Below are 17,588 nucleotides of genomic sequence, written 5' to 3'. Positions count from 1 at the left end.
CACTGTTATCAACAGTGCAGTGCCGGTGCTTCTGTGTCCCCATTTCTGTGGACTCCTATGGAACTATGGGACGCCGCAGGAACGGGGACTTACACTTTCCACCGCCAGACATCCCGGTACACCAGGACTTGTAATGTCCTGGTTGCACCTTGATATCAGGCAGCAGAACAGTGTTACCGGCGGGATTACCGCTGAACTCGTAATGAGGCCCATAGATTGCAGACGTTAAGTTGAAAAGGGCACTCTGGGTCTGAAGGCAGGGGAGACAGGCAATATTTTCAGCAACAATGTTCAAGTTCAATGAAGATTTCTTTAAAAAGGTTTGCAACAGAGTTTTAAAATGTCACTAGAGCCCTTTCCGGCAGACCATCATGACAGAACAACAAATACTGTAAAGGCTTGTTCTTGAGGCTCAGCAGGATTGAGTCAGGCTTCTAGGTGTCTTACAATGAGTCAAGTCGACATCAAGACATTTGAGTCCGTTGTTCCCAATGGTTCGCACGCATGATGATCCTGGAGTCAGTTCCATACGGTCCAGTGATGTGATGCTTCCTGCAGTGCTGCTCGTCACAAATCGGGTGCAGAACAGGCAGGCGATGGCTAAGGAAGTATTTTGAAGTGGCCAAGTCAGTTCGGTGAGTTCCAAAGATGCGATGCGGTTCATTATTGGTGATCAGCTTGAAAACGGCTGGAGTGCAGGCAATTGATGGTCGAGTCAGCGGCTCGATGGCTCAAATTGGATTGAAAAGTAGTGAGTGTCAAAGGCCATGCTCGTTGGCCCTGCAGTGTATTAAACATGACTCAAAAAGGGTTGAGCTCAAAAGCTGATCAAGATGAGAAAGAGCCCAGAGCAGTTCCTTGACTCTTGGGTTTTTGTGGAAGCACATCCAGTGCCTGCAGGGATAAGGGCAATCCTTGTACTGCCCTTCCCAGCCAGGAAGGTTGCTAGAGAACAGCTGGAACCCCGTGGCCTCCACTTAGCAGGTTCCTGGTTCTAGTGTGCAGGCAGCAAGCAGGCCTTGTCAACACAGAATGTCAGCCCAGGGGATTCTCTGCAGTGGCTGAGGGTGGGTCTTCCTCCCTCCATGGAGTCTCTGTCTTCACCTCCATGGCAGAGAAAATTAGGCAGACTGTACCCATGTGAAAGATCCAGACAAAATCCTTCTTCTCAAGTCCAACGATGATACTGTTAACGGGTGCTCCCACCCTCCCATATAGAGTCAATCTGTCGCAGAGGATTGTTCAACTGCAAGCTTTGTGTAAGGGTCCAATCCTAACTGGTGTGATCAGTGCCTTTTCTCGGCGATGTGCGGGTTTCATTTTTAGGTACGTTCAGTCCCTGTTCCTATGTTAATGACCCCCCACCACACTTTTTTTTATGACTAGAGCCCTACGGATAACATTTGAAGACCTGCGGCATTGCTTACTCTGACCTCTTTAATACGTTCCCAGTAAATATGTTTTACTTGGATACGTTATTTTAACAGTTGAAATGCATACACTAATAATTGTGTGGTGCCATCATGTTCTGCGCTTCAAATAAGGGGGGGCCCACATATTTTGCCATTCAGGGCCCCGCACATCCTAGGGCCAGGCCTGCATGGAACTTCATTACTCTCTCTAATAAGGCCCGCTGTATAGCAGTAGCAAGGCCCAGGCAGGGCGCAACGTCAATCATTCTTTAACTTCCTTGAGGTGTGGCTGCATTTGCTTACATCTTGGCATTTCTCTGTGGAATCCGTCAAGCGATAATGCGCGGTTTTCTCTGTGACACGGGGCCTCCGCGAGCGCGCGCCTCGGCTCGTGGCTAGATTCCGGGAGAACAAGCACTGGTAAATAAAGCGCTGTGAGTGGCCTCGAGGCACATCAAAGGGCGTGTTAGTCGCAGCGGTTGATTCCGCCCATCCTGTAAGTCGCTGCGTATCCACCATTGATGCTTCTCAGTGCTAGGTTCGTTACTGCGTTTCGCCCCTTGATGGACAAGTCTGGTGGTGGGGGGGTGGGAGGCAGAGCGTCTCTTGGCTCGGAGAGTCGGGACGGAGCTTTTTGAAGGCGGCTGGGCTGCGGCAGTTTGTGCACGTCGGAGCAGGTGCCCGGGAATCGGGGGCATGGCGCGGAGCTGGCGGGGGATCGGCTAATGAGGACACGGGAGAGCCGCGCCACCGCCGAGGAGCACGCCCCCCTCGTTACTGCCTCATGGCAACGCGGGGAATTATACGGAGGAGACAAATGCAAACAAACGGCCTCTTGCATCGGCTCATTCGGCAGCAGCGCCCGGGGATTCGCGGCGAGGATGTGTCTGTGTGACGGCCCCCCACGGTCTGCAAACTCGGGGTACCCTGCGCGTGTGCGAGGCAGCCGGCACGGGTGAACAGGAAGTAAGTAATATCGCCACCTCGGGACTCCCAGCGGAGGACCAATAACGTGTTCTCTGATTGTGGATCATTTCTTTCTGGTATCGGAGGACCAATTGCACTTCGAGGGATCGATACCCAGGGCCAACACCAAGGCGGGGGCTGTTGCTGAGGTCCAATAGTTGCGTTTTGCCCTCTGTTAACTGAAGATAATCAACACCACGAGGGCTTCCTGATAACTGAATGCAGGTATCACCCCAGGCGATCCCTGCTAACTAGGGTGGGGCAATAACATATTGGGGATTCGAGTTCACTAAGAGGTGATAACGGCCCGGGTCAATATCGCTTGGTAGATTGCTGCCAACTGGCGGAATTCCCATCTTGGGGGGGAAGTCATTGTTGACTGAAGGCCAATGACAAGTAGTGATCTCACTGTTACTGAGGGGCATTAACACCTTGGAGGCTCACTGTTAACCACGGGCCACTAATGCCTTGAGATTCGGTCCTGCGCTCAGAGATGTCTAGTGCCATGATGAAGGGGCCTGGAGCCAGCATTTCCCGTGGAGGGGGGCGGGATGAAGGGGAGGAGGGGGGAGGAGTGTGGTGAGGGAGTCCCGTTTATGCTGGGCACTGTTCAAGGTCTGTTTCAAGAATGCATTGTTTCTTGTCTATAAACGTGTGAGGATCTGAGGTTGGAGCCAACTGAGTACTACAGCGAGGTACTCTCCCAGGCGCTGCTTAAGGTCAAGAGGATGTCGGGTTGCTGCTGACGGGGTCCTCTTGTGCAGGAGCTAATGGTGTCCAGGCCCGAAAGCCCTTGGGAATAACCCTGGCAGTCCAGACCAAGGGAGTGGGGTGTGAGTGTCATCAATACCACTCACACTGGTGGGTAGAGTTGAAAAGCAGTCGTGTAGGCAGGCATATATGCAGGCATACGAGGTACCTATGTAGCATGAACTAAGAAAGGCACCTATTACTTTACAGCCTTTGAGTGTTTATCAGGAAGGTCAAGGAGGTGTTTGCCACTCCCCTCCAGGCCGCACTCCATGGTCCACAGTACTGTTTGGGGAATTACGTCAGCAGTGCGGTTATCGGTTCTTTCCTGAAACGCAGGGGAGGCAGCGCTTTGCAGGTGTATGTCTGGATGGTTATCCAAAGTGCTGCTGCGTAGGTGGAGAAGGCCCTTTTCCCGCGTTTTCTCCGTTTGCATGTTGTTCTCAGTCTTTTGTTATTGTGTAGGGTGACCAGATTTCCAAAACGAAAAACCGGGACGACCAAAAACATAAAAGAAGGACTATCCCATCGCAGCCCACCAATTACCGCCCCTCCCCCAACACGCCCCCACTGTATATGATCTAATTTGTGCAGTTTTGTCTGTGAATCTTGGCATGTTAATCATGTTAATTCAAAACAAGCATTTTTTCTAATTGATAGTACATGGCTTGCTGTACAATCATTTCCAAGCGAGTCTCTGTGGCACAGTCAGTAAGTGTTGTGACTTGTACCTGAAAGGTGGGGGTTCGAGGCAATCCTCCAACTTCAAAATTCTGAAAGCGTTGTGAAAAATAACTACAATTTTAATTACAGTAGCCATGCAAACCCCGCGCATAGGGTTTCCCCGGGACGTACGTCAGCCTAATATTGTGCCATCTGGAATTGCAATGACCCCCGTGATGGCCAATATATTCAAATATCACTTGATCAGAAGTTAGCTGAGGGCATGTTAGGGTCACAATGCTACAGCCTAAGCAGACAACATGGCGTCTTTAGATGGGACAGGGGTGTTGTGGTGCATGGCTACGCATGTGCTAAATACTGTTACATTTCAGATTTTGCGGTGTAGCAACTTCTCAACACGCCCTGAAGACCGGATTTCGAATTCCTCTTGGAGCGCCAATGACGTTGAAGTGCCTTAATCTGCGCATGACACCGGCCAACCTAGGAGACTGCCATAGTGTGCTGCCACACTGTGAACCCTCATATTTGCCAACATACAGCACCGCTGCTGCTCCTTAGCTAGGGTTACGCTACGAACATTTCAACACACACAAACAATGATATGATATGATAAGGCATTTATAATGCGCCTATAAACAAGTGTTTCAAGGCGCGATTGGCGCCATGTCTCATGTGTGTGGCAATAATATAATATGACATTTCCAATAGACAATTAACCGTAACATCCCTCAACTAAAGTCTGAGTGGTAATGATTTTCTCAGAGAATTATTTGTTTTAGATCAGCTTGGATGTTCGACTGCTACAGCAAATGCAGACCCCTCGCCCACGTGTGCGACAGGGATGTCATTTAGGGGTGGCCAGAGGTCGCAACTGCGACCTCTGAGGACTCCCTTGTAACCTCTGTGGTCTCCCCTGCGACCTCTAAAAAAACCTTGTGGCTCTTTACTTCTGGAGTGGCTGGCTTTCCTGTTCAGGCACCTTAATAAAAAAGAAGAAAAATAAGAACAGGAGGGCCACAAGTCTAACACTTCCAGCACTGACCCTAAATAAGAAAGAATAGGAATACCAAATAATGTGTCTTTCTGGAATTCTATACAATAATTGATAGACTCATTAAAGGTTTATTTCAGGCACACTTCAGGGGCTGAGTCCCTGATTTAGTCTGTTCTTAAACGCTTCAACTCAGCCTTTCATCCTTCAGAGGTTCATAAATGAGTACCAACACAGTGAAATGGCGTGTATATATTTTTTATATAAAGCGCTTAAGTGCTATATAATAACACATCCTTATCATTTGGTCATGGACGTCTGCTTGCATTCACAGTAATTTGGTAATATGGGCCTATACACACTGATCTTAAAGATACATATGGTGATCCATTCTTGTATGAAATGTACATCCCATGATAGTGATATCGTAACCATATTTTTCGTACTGTACAATGCTGTGTGATGCCACTTTCTATTTTGTCAATGGGTGAAACGTCGTGTTCCCTCGCTTCCTGCATATCACTTCGGGGTGGGGTCAAATGACATCACTTCATGTGATGTCATCAAGGGTCAAAGGCCGTGTGATGTCACTTCCGCTACCCCTGGCATTTTGGTGAAATGACGTCCCTGGTGTGCGAGCTTGCAAGCAGCTGCGGTGGGCATTTAGCCAACCACTCGCATTCACTAGAGGCTGGCCATGACTGCTTGCAAGCACCATTTGCCTGAGCAGTGCAATACAAAATCACTATCTCAATGTGTGTTCTCTAGTGACCAGTTCCATAAAAGCTAATCACTGCTGAAAGTGGCTGTGGTCCGTCTTTGCCGGAGGAATCTGGCAAATTTGCACCATTAGGGCAACCAGTGCATGTCTATATTTGCCGGGAGGGCCCAGGCAAGTAGACTGTGGCATGTTGGCCAGGGAGAGCTAAGGGTCCCTCCCATTACAGCGATCCAAAAGAATCGACAGAAGAAGCCAATTCCCTGAGTGGGCGCACAAGCAACAAATCACCAAATTCTGCTAGGTACGTGTAACGCACCACTCTGGTGGACATTGGCTGCAGGCATGGCTACCCGCAGACATCAGAATACAGCAAGGTCTATGACAAAATGTGGTTGTGCTGTTCACATAATTCACTGCCTACCTACACCAGGCTACGCCTCAACACCTCTGACATCAGAATGCAACGCAGACCTATGAAACATTCGGGAACACTGAACACATAGCGAGTCTCTGTCACTCACGCCACCTCCTGACTCCACTCAGCACCCATCCACATGGGCTGCTCTCTACCAGAGCCTGACCAGCACTGCTAAGCCTTATTTTGGCCAAATGCACACACGCATCACAATCATGCCCCTTGGACCTCCAGCACGCTGGACTTAGGTCCTCCGAGGGCGTTGCCACTAACAGACAATAAAAATGGTAAAAAGCACTATATGAATGACACGTGCTATACAATGCAAGGCACCAGAGGGTGGTGAACCCCATTTGATGCCCTTGGAGGTAGACAGTGGAGATGCTCACACCCTCTGAGATGAGTTTGCCTATCCTGTCTGATTTTGTTATGGTTACGTTCTAACACATTGCTTGCAAACAGGGCCATTTTAGAGCACACCTGCACTGATGTGTTTAAATAGTTAGGGATGTGTAGCCCATTGCCCTATTAGGACCCTGCTAGTTATGATTATATTGCTCACACTCTAGGGGGATATAGGAAAATAAAGAGACAAACACCAGGGTGCAAATAAAAGTATTTTATGTGTTATGTGAACGTGTTTTTCCACCATAGGACTTGCCTGTTTCTTTAGCCACGGCCTGGCCTGCTCCATCCAGCTTCTCGTAGGAGCCACATGGAAGGGTGGAGCAGAGAAGTAATGGGACAGGCCGCCTCTGCCCAAAGAATGGACTGGGCAGGGGTAGAACTTTGGTGGAAAATAACCAGAGGAAATAATGGTCTGGCGACAAGGAGAGAGAGACTAGAGAGAGCAAGAGGGAGTGTAACATGCTCCCTGGGTGCTGTGGCCTCGAGAAGCCCCCCTGGGCTATATTGATTATATCAGCCGGGCCACGTATGCAAGGAGCTGCCTGGCTTGTACCGGGAGCCCCGAGCTGCATGCCCGGTGCTGTCTGGGCACCCCCAGGGCCTGAAGTCATGACATCCTGCTCCAGGGCCAGTTGGGGTGAATCCATACGATTGGTTATCCTGCGCCGTGCATGAAAGGAGCGGCACAGGAGCCAGAAGAATACCACAGGTGATGCCGGGCCACCCACAGACAGATAAACAGGGCAGCAAAGAACGTTGTCGCTGGCTGCGTCCTCGCTGTGGCCTGGGTGAAGATCCCAATGCCTGCCTGTGCTGACTGCGGAGAAGGCCTGGGGAAGCCGGCCCATCTGCACCACTCAGGTGTAATGACAGAGTGGGTGGATCCCTCAAGCTCCCTGAAGGGAGGATATTGTAGTGATGTGACCATGCCAGTGATTGTGCAGCACCCCACAAGGGCACAGGTGCAATGTAAACAGATATCTTCTTGGCCCACGACGGGGATGCCCGCATGGGCATGTGGTGCTGCAGGAAGGCTAAAGACCCATGTCCCACAGCTCTGATCATGGGGCACCTCAAGTGGGCATAGGGCACCCCTTGAAAAAAAAGGCCTCCACAGTCTCCTGTGGCCGTGACACGAGCAGCACTCAACCTGTGCACAGGGCACCACCAGGGACAAGACAGGACTCCCAGGTCAGCAGTGAAAGTGGCACCCAACAGGTGTACGGGGTAAAGCATCAACAGAAAACAGGACCTTGGTGGGCCAGCCCCTGGGAGACAACTGAGAGGGGCAGGCCCTGGCCACATTGATATCAACATGCTACTGTGCGTGGGCCCAATATGAACTGGAGGTCCATTGGGTTGGGCTGATATATATAATGAAAGATTAGGTAATACAGTAGGTTTATGGTGGTACCTAGATACCATGTTTTCAGGTTCTTAGATCAGCAACTTGGGAACTATATAAGATGGCCTCCTTCATCTCACCTACCCCTAACAGAAGAGTCTGCCTCCAAGGCACTCTCCTTGCTAGTTTGGAACAAACATAGGGAGCAGCTTTTTTGGAGAAGAGACACCGGGGTGAGGAGTCCTGGCACGAGAGTGAGGAGACTGCTGAATGTGTTTCCAAGGGTGAATCCCGCCATGATTAGGCAGGTCTGTTCTATGTAATGTAGGGGGATACTGCCAGCAGCAGCCCGCGATAGGGCAGTAGGAATACGAGGGTATTACACAGGGAAGGGATCTGGAAGTAATCATGTCTATTGAGCTGAAAGTAGCCAGCCAATGTGATATGGCAGTGGAAAGAGCCCAGTGGTAGAGGTTTAACAGCCAGAATAAGGAACCTGTGCGTATAGTTGAATCACACTTGTGGTCCTGCCTTCATTGATGTTCCCTTTTCTGGTCTAACATCTGTATCCACTTCTGGAGTCCAAATCCAAGGCATTGTGGTCTGCTGTAGAGGACAGACGTGGAGTATTATGTCAATTTCTGGGGTTAAGTCATGTATGAAGTCTGGGGGTTACACCTTTGATATCACTTGCAGTTCTGGGAGCCGTATCTTGAGAATTGTGTGCAGTTCTGGAAGCAGCACCTGGTTTAATGTTGGGCTGACTGAATCAGAAATTGATGAAGTTGAGATTCAAGGACCTGCACCCGAAGTTCAGGAGGGAGGGACACTTATAATAGGTAGTGTTTATTATGCCACTGATGAAACTACAGTAGAGACGATTTCAGAGGATCAGAGGCGCTCGGACAAGGGCTCATCAGAGAAAACGTCTACAGGTCAGAGGGACTCTAAAGTGTTTCCCCTAGAGCCTGCAAATGGCCAGGAAAACATGAAACATGCAGATACTATCTCTTAGCATGTGCCAGTGCCTCTGGTCCCTTCTGATGCATTTCTCCTAGAAAGAGTGGGGCACAAAGCAGAAAATCTGCTCCACTCGTTTCGCCGCTCTGTGCCGGGAAACCGATGGCATCTTCAAATACATGAGATTTTGATGAGCGTGAACAGGTGTGGACCCCTAAAAAAGCAGTGAAAGATCATAGGTATCTCTCGTAATAACAAATGCCATGTTTGTTCACGGCAGCCACCTTCATGCACACCTGTAAGTGCGTAAGAGGTGGAGAATGGCATGGCAAATGTGGAGACTTCCCAGATTCCTGTGCTATTTTCCACCCTGGGAGGAAAATTATCAAGTTCCTGAGGAGCGGACAAGATCATGGATGCGGCCGCTCCACTGGATCCATTACCTAGATCAAATGAGGGGCTTTAGCAGTAACACAAGCATTCTCCATCACATGTGGAACATCCATGGATTCTCCCCTAAAATTATTGGAAGAAGCAACATTAGTAACAATATTAAAACGACCTTGGACAGACACTTCTCAGAGCAATGACCGCACTGGAGACTATGCAGAGCCTGGGGTGCAACCAGGGGTGGACTGGGAACTAAATGAGACCCTGGAAATAATTACTGGGGACCAACAGAGGCCCTGGAAATATAGTTCAAAGTGGCCCCATATGGCACATTTTCTGCAAGCCCAATGCTTTTCCTATGAGAACATTTGGAAATAACCCAAGAGGCCCACCGGGAAATCTCCAGAGTTCCCTATAGGCCAGTCCACCCCTGGGTGCAACAAGGCGGGGAAATTGTCAGACTAAATGTTCCTGTCAATATATGTATCTCTGTATTCTGGAAGTTGGTTGCGCGGCTTAGTGGGTTTGTGCAACCTTTGCAGAAATATCTGTGTAACCTGGGCTCGGGCCTCTCAAAACACCCAATTGAAAGCCCAGTTGGCTTTCAGAAGGCGCATCAAGTATGCTAATGAACTCTCCCGATATTCATTGCATCAAACATGTTTTCATGCATTTCCCCCTAAAAGCAAGACTGGACCTTACTATTCAGCGTTCCCGCAAGCCCAGCCCTGCGTGTCACTTGCACGTTTGACGCGCAGTGGCAACAGCTGAGCAGTTCATCCTTCCGAGGGGCCCAAATGGAGCAGAATTGAGGTGGGCAATGAAGAATGCGGTGCGTGCTGCCAGAGTGCTTATCACCTTCTCTCATTGTGCCGGTGTCGTGAAATAAATCTGCCCCAACACAGACTCTCGCCCCTCAACGATTTCATTTCAGAAAACTTGATTCTGAAATAGAATCTCCCGGGGGAGGAACACTTTCACTGAATAAATTCATAAATTCTCCCGGGGACACTTTATTTCAGAATAAAGTCTCCTGGGGAGACTTTTGTACGGGGGAAGGGTTTATTTCGTGACACTGCCTCATCCCAAATTCCCAATTCCAAATATTTTCTGCCACACCAGCTTCTTTTTTAGGCAGAGAGGAGCAGCAGTGTCTTCAATATTTTCCTAAACGTCAGAAAACCCATTTCTATGCTATGTGGGACCGCCCACTTTTTTCAGAGGGCAGACACCATCTCCCTTGGGTATTTTGGGCTTCATCACGAGTTGGGCTGTAGCCCTTAAATTAGGTGTTAACGATATTACCGCCACATTTAAGGGCTGGCCCCATCGCGAGTTGTGCGATAAATGGGCTGTTTTACCTCCAGCTTTTTTCTGGGGGTGAACGTCCCATTTAGTGACCTGTATTCGGGGGTATTTCTGCTGGCTGTATTAGTGCACGATATTAGTGCTGGAAATGTCCGATTGGATCCAATGGACCCAATGGGGAATGGGGATTTACCGTTAGCGCCCAACCCGTGATCCAACGGTAATATCGCCGGACTGGTGGATGCTAACGTTATTACAATTGGGTGGTATTACAGTCGGGATACCGGCCAACTCGTGATGAGGCCCTTGTATCCTGGTAGTCAAAATCAGAAGTTAGGGTGCTTGCTTTAATTGAATTACGAGGTTAGTGCATGTTCAGCAGCAATTACTGGTCCAGGAGTCGCGAATTTGAATCCAAATCATAAGGTTCCCAGGCCAGAAAATTGCCCACGAGACCACATGAGAAAAAGTGATCAAAGCGAGTGTGAAATGTCTCGCATTCGGATTTGCCTCTGCATTAAATATTTCTCCACAGGTTAGTGGGATTGAAAGGTGCGTGCCTTTTATACTTATCCAGCCAAGTTATAGGAAAATCTCTTCTCAGGTTATTTTTTCGGAGGTGTTGATGAATACTTTTCTGAAAGGCAAATGTCGTTTGTCCTGGGCACTTTTTTCCAAGAGAAAGGGGCAATTGAGTGAACTTTGCGTATTTCACTATAGCACCACTTGTGACGTTACTGCCCTGCCTTGTGCTCTGCAGATGTGTGCATGTGCGGGAAGATTTGAGCCATGTACATGAAGCGCATGTCCCTCAAATTGCCTTTAATGAGGCTGTTGAATAGCAAGCACACCCAGGCTTCTGGCTGGCAGATTAGATTAGATTCGTTTTTATGTTCACTTTCCGTTGATTTAGCCTTTCGTGACAACAATATTTAAATAATAAAACACATGACATGTATGCAGTGGCGTCGCTAGGAGGAGGCCTGGGGGGGCCTGTGCCCCCCTCTGAAATCCTGTACCCACTCTACCTAAGGCGAGCAGTGACCATGTTCTCTGTTCGTGGTGTTATTTGTGACACTCACTAAGGCAAAGGTCTGCATATCAAACGGCAAATACTCTCCTTTTGTCTCAAAGTGAGCAGTGATCCTGGTATGCATTCTGGCCTTGGTATGAACATGAGCACGAGCCACTTCTCTGGTGTTCCTGCCCAGCTTCTGCACAAGGACCTCCATAGTGTGCAGAGCAGTTTGCAGCTCCTCCCATAACAATGTAGGGCCATTAGTCGCTGAATGGTTTAGTGCCTGCATTCTGATAGGGGGGTGGGGGGTGCAGGGCGTGGGTAGTTGGTGTGCACAAAAGCCTGTCTGCAGGAGTGCTTGTCACACATTACCTTTCATAGACGGTCCCCCACTTTTGTTTGTGGCCCCCCTACTTTTGTCTGTGCCCCCTCTGTGCCCCTCCTAAATTTGATTCCTGGTGACACGACTGCATGCATGTTCAATGCAAAATAAATCAATTACAAACACTACGTTAACATAAAATACGGAATTGAATGGCTAACAGATGGTAGAAGAACAGGATGGACAGGAGGAGGCAAGCTCGTGGGATGCGTTTGAAGTCATTGCAGAGTTTCACGGGGTTCCCGTCCAGCCAGTTAAGGGCTTCTTGGCTGCGCAGGCGCGGTCAGCCCACCTGAAGCTGAAGATTGTTTGGAGATCGCATGTCTGTTGCTCTGAGCAGTGCGCGAGTAGCACGCGCATCCAGAGTCGGCGGCTTCTGACAAGGCGCATGCGCATGGTGTCACTGATGGGCGCGAGTGAGGTGTGCGGCGTGCCCACAAGCCGGCACGCAGCAGGGCACTGCATGTCCTGACGCTGCGGCGTGTTTGGAGCCTTGGCTGTGTTCACAGCTGCTGCATCTGCTGTTGTGACAGTACCACGGGCCTGTCTGCTCGATGTGCTGCAAACACTCATGAACAGCCTGCACGGTGTATGCAATGGGCGCGTAAACAGCAGAACACGTGAAATGCATCCATATTCCAGACAAATAGATGGGAACCAGGACCACCCCCTGTGGCCTTCTTCCCATGCTACTTGTCATTGGCAGCAATTGTACAACTGGAGGGCTTCAGAACCACACCAGACATCCCAACCTCCCCAGGCCACCATAAAACACCTGTAGGCTACTCAAAATATTCTCCAGCGCCCCAACTCCTTTTCACCATAAGGAGGAGCCCTTCTCAGAATGTCTCCCGTTTCGTTTTTGTATCCTTTGCCCCACGAGCCATCCTCGGGATCGCTGTAAGGTTCTGTTTTCTCCATTCCCGGGTCCAGCTGTACCCAGCTGCTTTCTGAGCTATGGCACCTTGTAATGATCCTCCTGTGCACACACGTGTGTTACAGGCATTTAGTTACAAGTCTGCAGTGACTGGCCTGTGGTGTTGACAAGGCACAGAGAGGAGGTGGCATGTTCCCCCTCCTGGCCTGCACTGGTCGTTGCCATGTGCTGGGCAGCCAAGGAGAACCCGAGGCCCGGAAAGGACTATGAGCCCATACTTTCATGACCTGGAGACATTATTATTTTAATTCTTCTGGTGGTGGGTGGAGAGCTACAGATTGTGGTTAAAGAAGGTTCATGCCTTTTGGGATGCTATTTAGGGAATCAAATTAGTTCTATATTGATCCTTAAGTATAGTTTGATAACAAATCTTTGAATCTGCCTGAAGCTACCGTCATGCATTTCTGTACAGTAATTTAAAGAGAGCAGCTGCGCTGATGTGCCTTCATCACCGTTGATGTGCCCGGGATCACACAGCTTATCCCTAAAAAGGTATCCATTGAGGGCCGGGAGCAGCCTAGGAAACACGCCATATGACCGGGGAGGAAGATAGAGGGGGGTAAGGAGGCTGGAGTAATTCTGCAGTCAGAAAAGCTGTACAAGACTGGTGGAAAAACTGTGTAGCAGGGGTCACACACTCTGTGAGCAGGCCTAGTAGAGGGGTCCCCATCCTAGTGATGTTTCCTTATAGCAAGGGCTGAAATAAGAAGTGGGTGGGTTCCTCTGACATGAGAGAGCGATCTTCCCAGCAACTAACGACCGCAGCCATATTGGTTTACTAGTGCCATGGGTACTTTGTGGCCTCCAAGAGTAGGCAACAGAGTTGTAGCCACAGTTTGGTAATAGACGCGTGGGCATTAGGTATGGACCCATTAGGATTTGTAATTGTCCTATCCTGAGACTGAGCATAAGAGGGCTTTAAGAAGGCCTTTTGTGGGATCGCTCATGGTAACAGTCTTGGTGTTTTGCGCTGTGAAGAAGTCTTTGCCCGATCATCTCACTGGAGGGCTGCTGGCCTGCATCAGAAGAGCTGTGCTTGGAGGTTGTTGACTCAGGAAAGGACTGTCTCCCGGCTTTGGCAATTGGCCTATTGCCAAGGTCTGAGCAGCCAAGCCCCAATCTGTTACTTTGCAGATGGGGATGGAAACTGACAGCAGACCCGGCAGCGGACAGCTTTGCCAAGAACAGCCATTAGGTTGCTGTGGAGGTTCTATGAGCCAGAGGACCCAAGGCCGCTCAGCAGCATGGAAAAGACTCTGAAACGAGGTCAGAGCCATTTCCTAAAAGATGTGCTGACGGAACTAGGTCTCATTACAGGGCACTGTACCTACTTATAAGGGGTCAGGGATTGGCCTCAAAGAAGTCAAACTTTGAACATGCTGCGCTGGCAAGTTAGATTTTTGCTCCATGCCAGAGTCTTGGGCATTTTATCTCATGGTTGGCATTATCATTGCTCTCCATAGGAACCCATGTTAAGTGTGATCCTATTGACTTGATTGGGATAGTTGCTGTTCATGTTCTGGCTTTTCTGTTTTTTTTTGTCAACTCCTTTTCTAGCAATTAGATAGTACAATTGGCCATTTTCATAACTTGGTCTGGACAGTGATATATGTTACTCTATTTCTTTTTGTGGCTTTGCACCAGTTTTGCTTCGTATGCTTTTTATGAGGAAGTCTTGACCTTGGTCGATGTTGCCACAAGGGTGACTGAGGATACTGTTGGGGTGGTTCTTTTGCCTCATTAAGAATTCTCACTCCCAAAGAAGGTGTTTTTTATTCTGTAACCCACTGCAGAAAGGAAAATGTTTGGAGGAGATACAGTCCTATACCATTGACACAGTAGCTATTGCCAAGAAATGTAACAATGTCATTGTTTGATGCACTTGAAGCTAGAATATCATGGAATACTAACAATAGTGATATAAGCTATTCAACTGTACATTTTTGTTGTTGTTGCAGTAGCCCTGTTGAACACCACTAGTAAGTCATAGGATTGATTGAAACTAGTCAACTGTTTTTGTTCACAAATGTGTCAATACATTTGGGTCATAGGACATTTTTTTGTATTTTTAGACATACTTAGTATATAATGTTAAAAGTGAATTGGCCCTGATTTTTTAGCAAACCATTTGGCGAAGGCTTATATTTTGGTGAAATTTCATAACTGCATCATTTTTTGGGAATGTAGGAGGTGAAGGAAACATTAACACATCAGAAACCATTATTCCTTTCCGCTTCCGTTCAGACACTTGGAAGCAAGGCCACACGTTGGCCGGGTTTTCCGAACTGAAACTATCAACACCATAGCAAAAGCACTCGTGCCCTCTCGCTTTCCTCCCACTAACAAACCAAGCCCGCTCTTATTGTCAAATTCGCCACGGTGCCTGGAGACCATGCAAATGGCAGCAGTGCGTGGTACACATCCCATTGACATAACACAGCATGCATCCAGGAAGCGAGCAGCTATTATGCTCGCACAGTTCATGATCTCACCTACCAGACGGGCCCTCATACTCAAGGAAATGAATCCATTCTCTAGCCAAAGGCCATCCCTCATGCTACCTGCCCGGAAGCTGGGAAGCTGCTTAATGCACAGAGCATTGTCTATTTTGAGCTCACTGCTTTAACCAAAAGCTGATGCCATCATTTTCAGCGAGCATCACACGAAGGTGCTTTTTGAAGACAGTTCAGCCATCTCCAATGGGGGCTTGCAATATCCAAAAGGCACATTGTAAGCGATCAATTGGCCTATTCCAAGGATATATCTTTTAGCATTTACTACAATCTTGTTGGATAATGATGAGAGCTATTTTAACAGTGTTTCGTAGCAGAGGAAACCATTCGTGAAGCACTATATAAAACAATGTTATTATTTTACTTTGTCAAAAGGATAAACAATGACCGTATATGCACAACGAATAATGCATTCCAAATATGCTATTTAGAGCATTGAGTGGCATTGAGTCAGGTAATATCACCTATTAGCACAGCCCTTAGACGGGAAGCACTGGGTAAAAACGCAATATTATTTATGCTGAGACGCACAGATTGCTATATACCAGTTTAGCTGTTAAGTAGCAGAAAAGCTAGAGCATACACTTTTGTTAAAAAATGAAATAATAAAAAACCTAGTTAGAGGTCAGAAAGTGGCATATCCTCTGATTACCTCACTTATCATTTCGCAGAACGACTTCGTTCCCCTATCACCAGACTGGCACATTAGCGGTGTGTTTTTTTACCTTATTTGCTCAAATGAATAATTCATTGCTATTGCCGCTCGTTCATGCAAATGAGCCATCGCCTAGAGGAGAGGGTGTTGCATTGCAGCGGGCCTTTTTAAAGGTGGTAGACTCAGATGCAGATGCCCTCCTTCCATTCAGGGACCATTCCTGAACCTTGTGCTGATGCCGGGCACAGGGATGGAATCTCCATCCTTGGCGCCAGCTCTTTTATTCAGATTAGATATGTCCATTTAGATTTGGAAGTACCTACTGCGCTGCTGGGCCCTTAACGAGCATCAATCACAGTCATTGGGGCTTAGTGGGCACTTGAATCCAAGAGGCACTCATCATTTCAGGTCCCCCGTAGGCCTTCAGGCTCCGCGTGAGTATCACATGACTGACTCTAGTACATTGCACACCTGCTTCTTACTAGGGGTCCCTTAAATAGATAGCAGTTATCTTACTTTAAGATCTAAAACAAGCAATTCCTTCTAGTAAGCGTTGCAAGCGCTCATATATTGCTTTATGCAAATCATGATTGAAGGACTTTCCTTAATTTCCTTTGATGTATTCATCAATCCGGGATATTAACCACAATTCCTCCTTTCTTTTGTAATTCCTTCAGCACATGTTTCAGCACAAGGGCTTTCTCAAGGCTCTACAGCCAGGAGAAGACTGGCATGGTAAGTGTGGTGTGTGGTGTCTAGAAAACCATGTGCTTCTCTTGCCCACTATCATGGCCATGTGCCTGGTGCATGGCGGCCTTTGACCATGACCAGCTGTCACTGACCGGGCCTGGTCTTTGGCATGCATAGCCTGCTGTGTGTGGCATGTGGCAGGATTTATGTGGCTGATCATCCTAACATGGGTCCGCACAGGTCATGGCTAAAAAACATTCCCTCGGCATGCTGCCTACAGGCCGCTGTCGTTGGCATGGTCTAAGGTTATCATCATAAAAATCATGGAAGTCAACAATAAAAGTTTCCCTACCTAGCAAAATCTTTTCATATTGGCACAAACACCTAAATCATTCACTGTATCATTTTTTTAACTGATGTAGTGAGGTTAAACTGCACAACCTCAAGTCCGAGAAATGTCCTGATCAAGGTTAGCTAAACACTAAGTAAAAAACAATGCACTGCGTGTGACTTCACATGCCGTCAAATGGCATCAATGACATCACATAGGGGAATCACACATGACATCATTAATTTCAACCCAGGTAACATCACATATTACATAAAACATTGTACACAACTCATGAGTGACATTATTATTTGTAGTGCCCTTATTAGTGAGACCCCCCTAATTCCCTTCAAAACAGATTTGTGCCCTGCCCCTGCCACCCCATAGCCCTCCCATTAAAAAATAAATGCCTTTCCAAGATCAATCCTCCCTGCAACCAAGGCCCATACCCCCAACAATCCGCTGGCACTTCCTCCCCCACACCACACAAATGCAAAGGGACACACACCTGTAGAGGAGCAGGTGGATGCTTGGTCCCCGTCCCCTCACCACTGCCCTATTGGAGTAGCAGACGAAGAGCCACAATTGGGAACCCATGCATGAATCCATTCAACATTCCTGTACCGCATCACGTGTATGAGAGAGGATATGCACTCAGGCAGCCATTCAGAATATACCCTCACGTAGAGGTAGAAGACGGGTGCTACCAGGAAGG

At 48.2% G+C, this 17,588-nt stretch overlaps 1 protein-coding gene across 7 annotated transcripts in view; it reads left to right on the top strand.

Annotated features, from left to right (window-relative positions):
• SGCD (sarcoglycan delta) overlaps window positions 1-17,588 on the top strand; it is a 1,261,231-nt gene that overhangs the window by 659,960 nt on the left and 583,683 nt on the right. Inside the window, exon 1 of one of the 7 annotated variants that reach the window (XM_069653949.1) lies at window positions 2,025-2,378. The exons of the other annotated variants lie outside the window; for them this stretch is intronic. The gene's annotated coding sequence lies outside the window, so the exon portion shown is untranslated. Of the gene's footprint in view, window positions 1-2,024; window positions 2,379-17,588 lie in introns of those variants that run through there. 7 annotated transcript variants of the gene reach the window in all.

The sequence above is a fragment of the Ambystoma mexicanum genome, chromosome 3q, assembly GCF_040938575.1.
Source record: "Ambystoma mexicanum isolate Mex_15411 chromosome 3q, UKY_AmexF1_1, whole genome shotgun sequence".
NCBI lineage: Eukaryota > Metazoa > Chordata > Amphibia > Caudata > Ambystomatidae > Ambystoma > Ambystoma mexicanum.
This window is presented reverse-complemented; position numbering and strand designations above follow the sequence as displayed.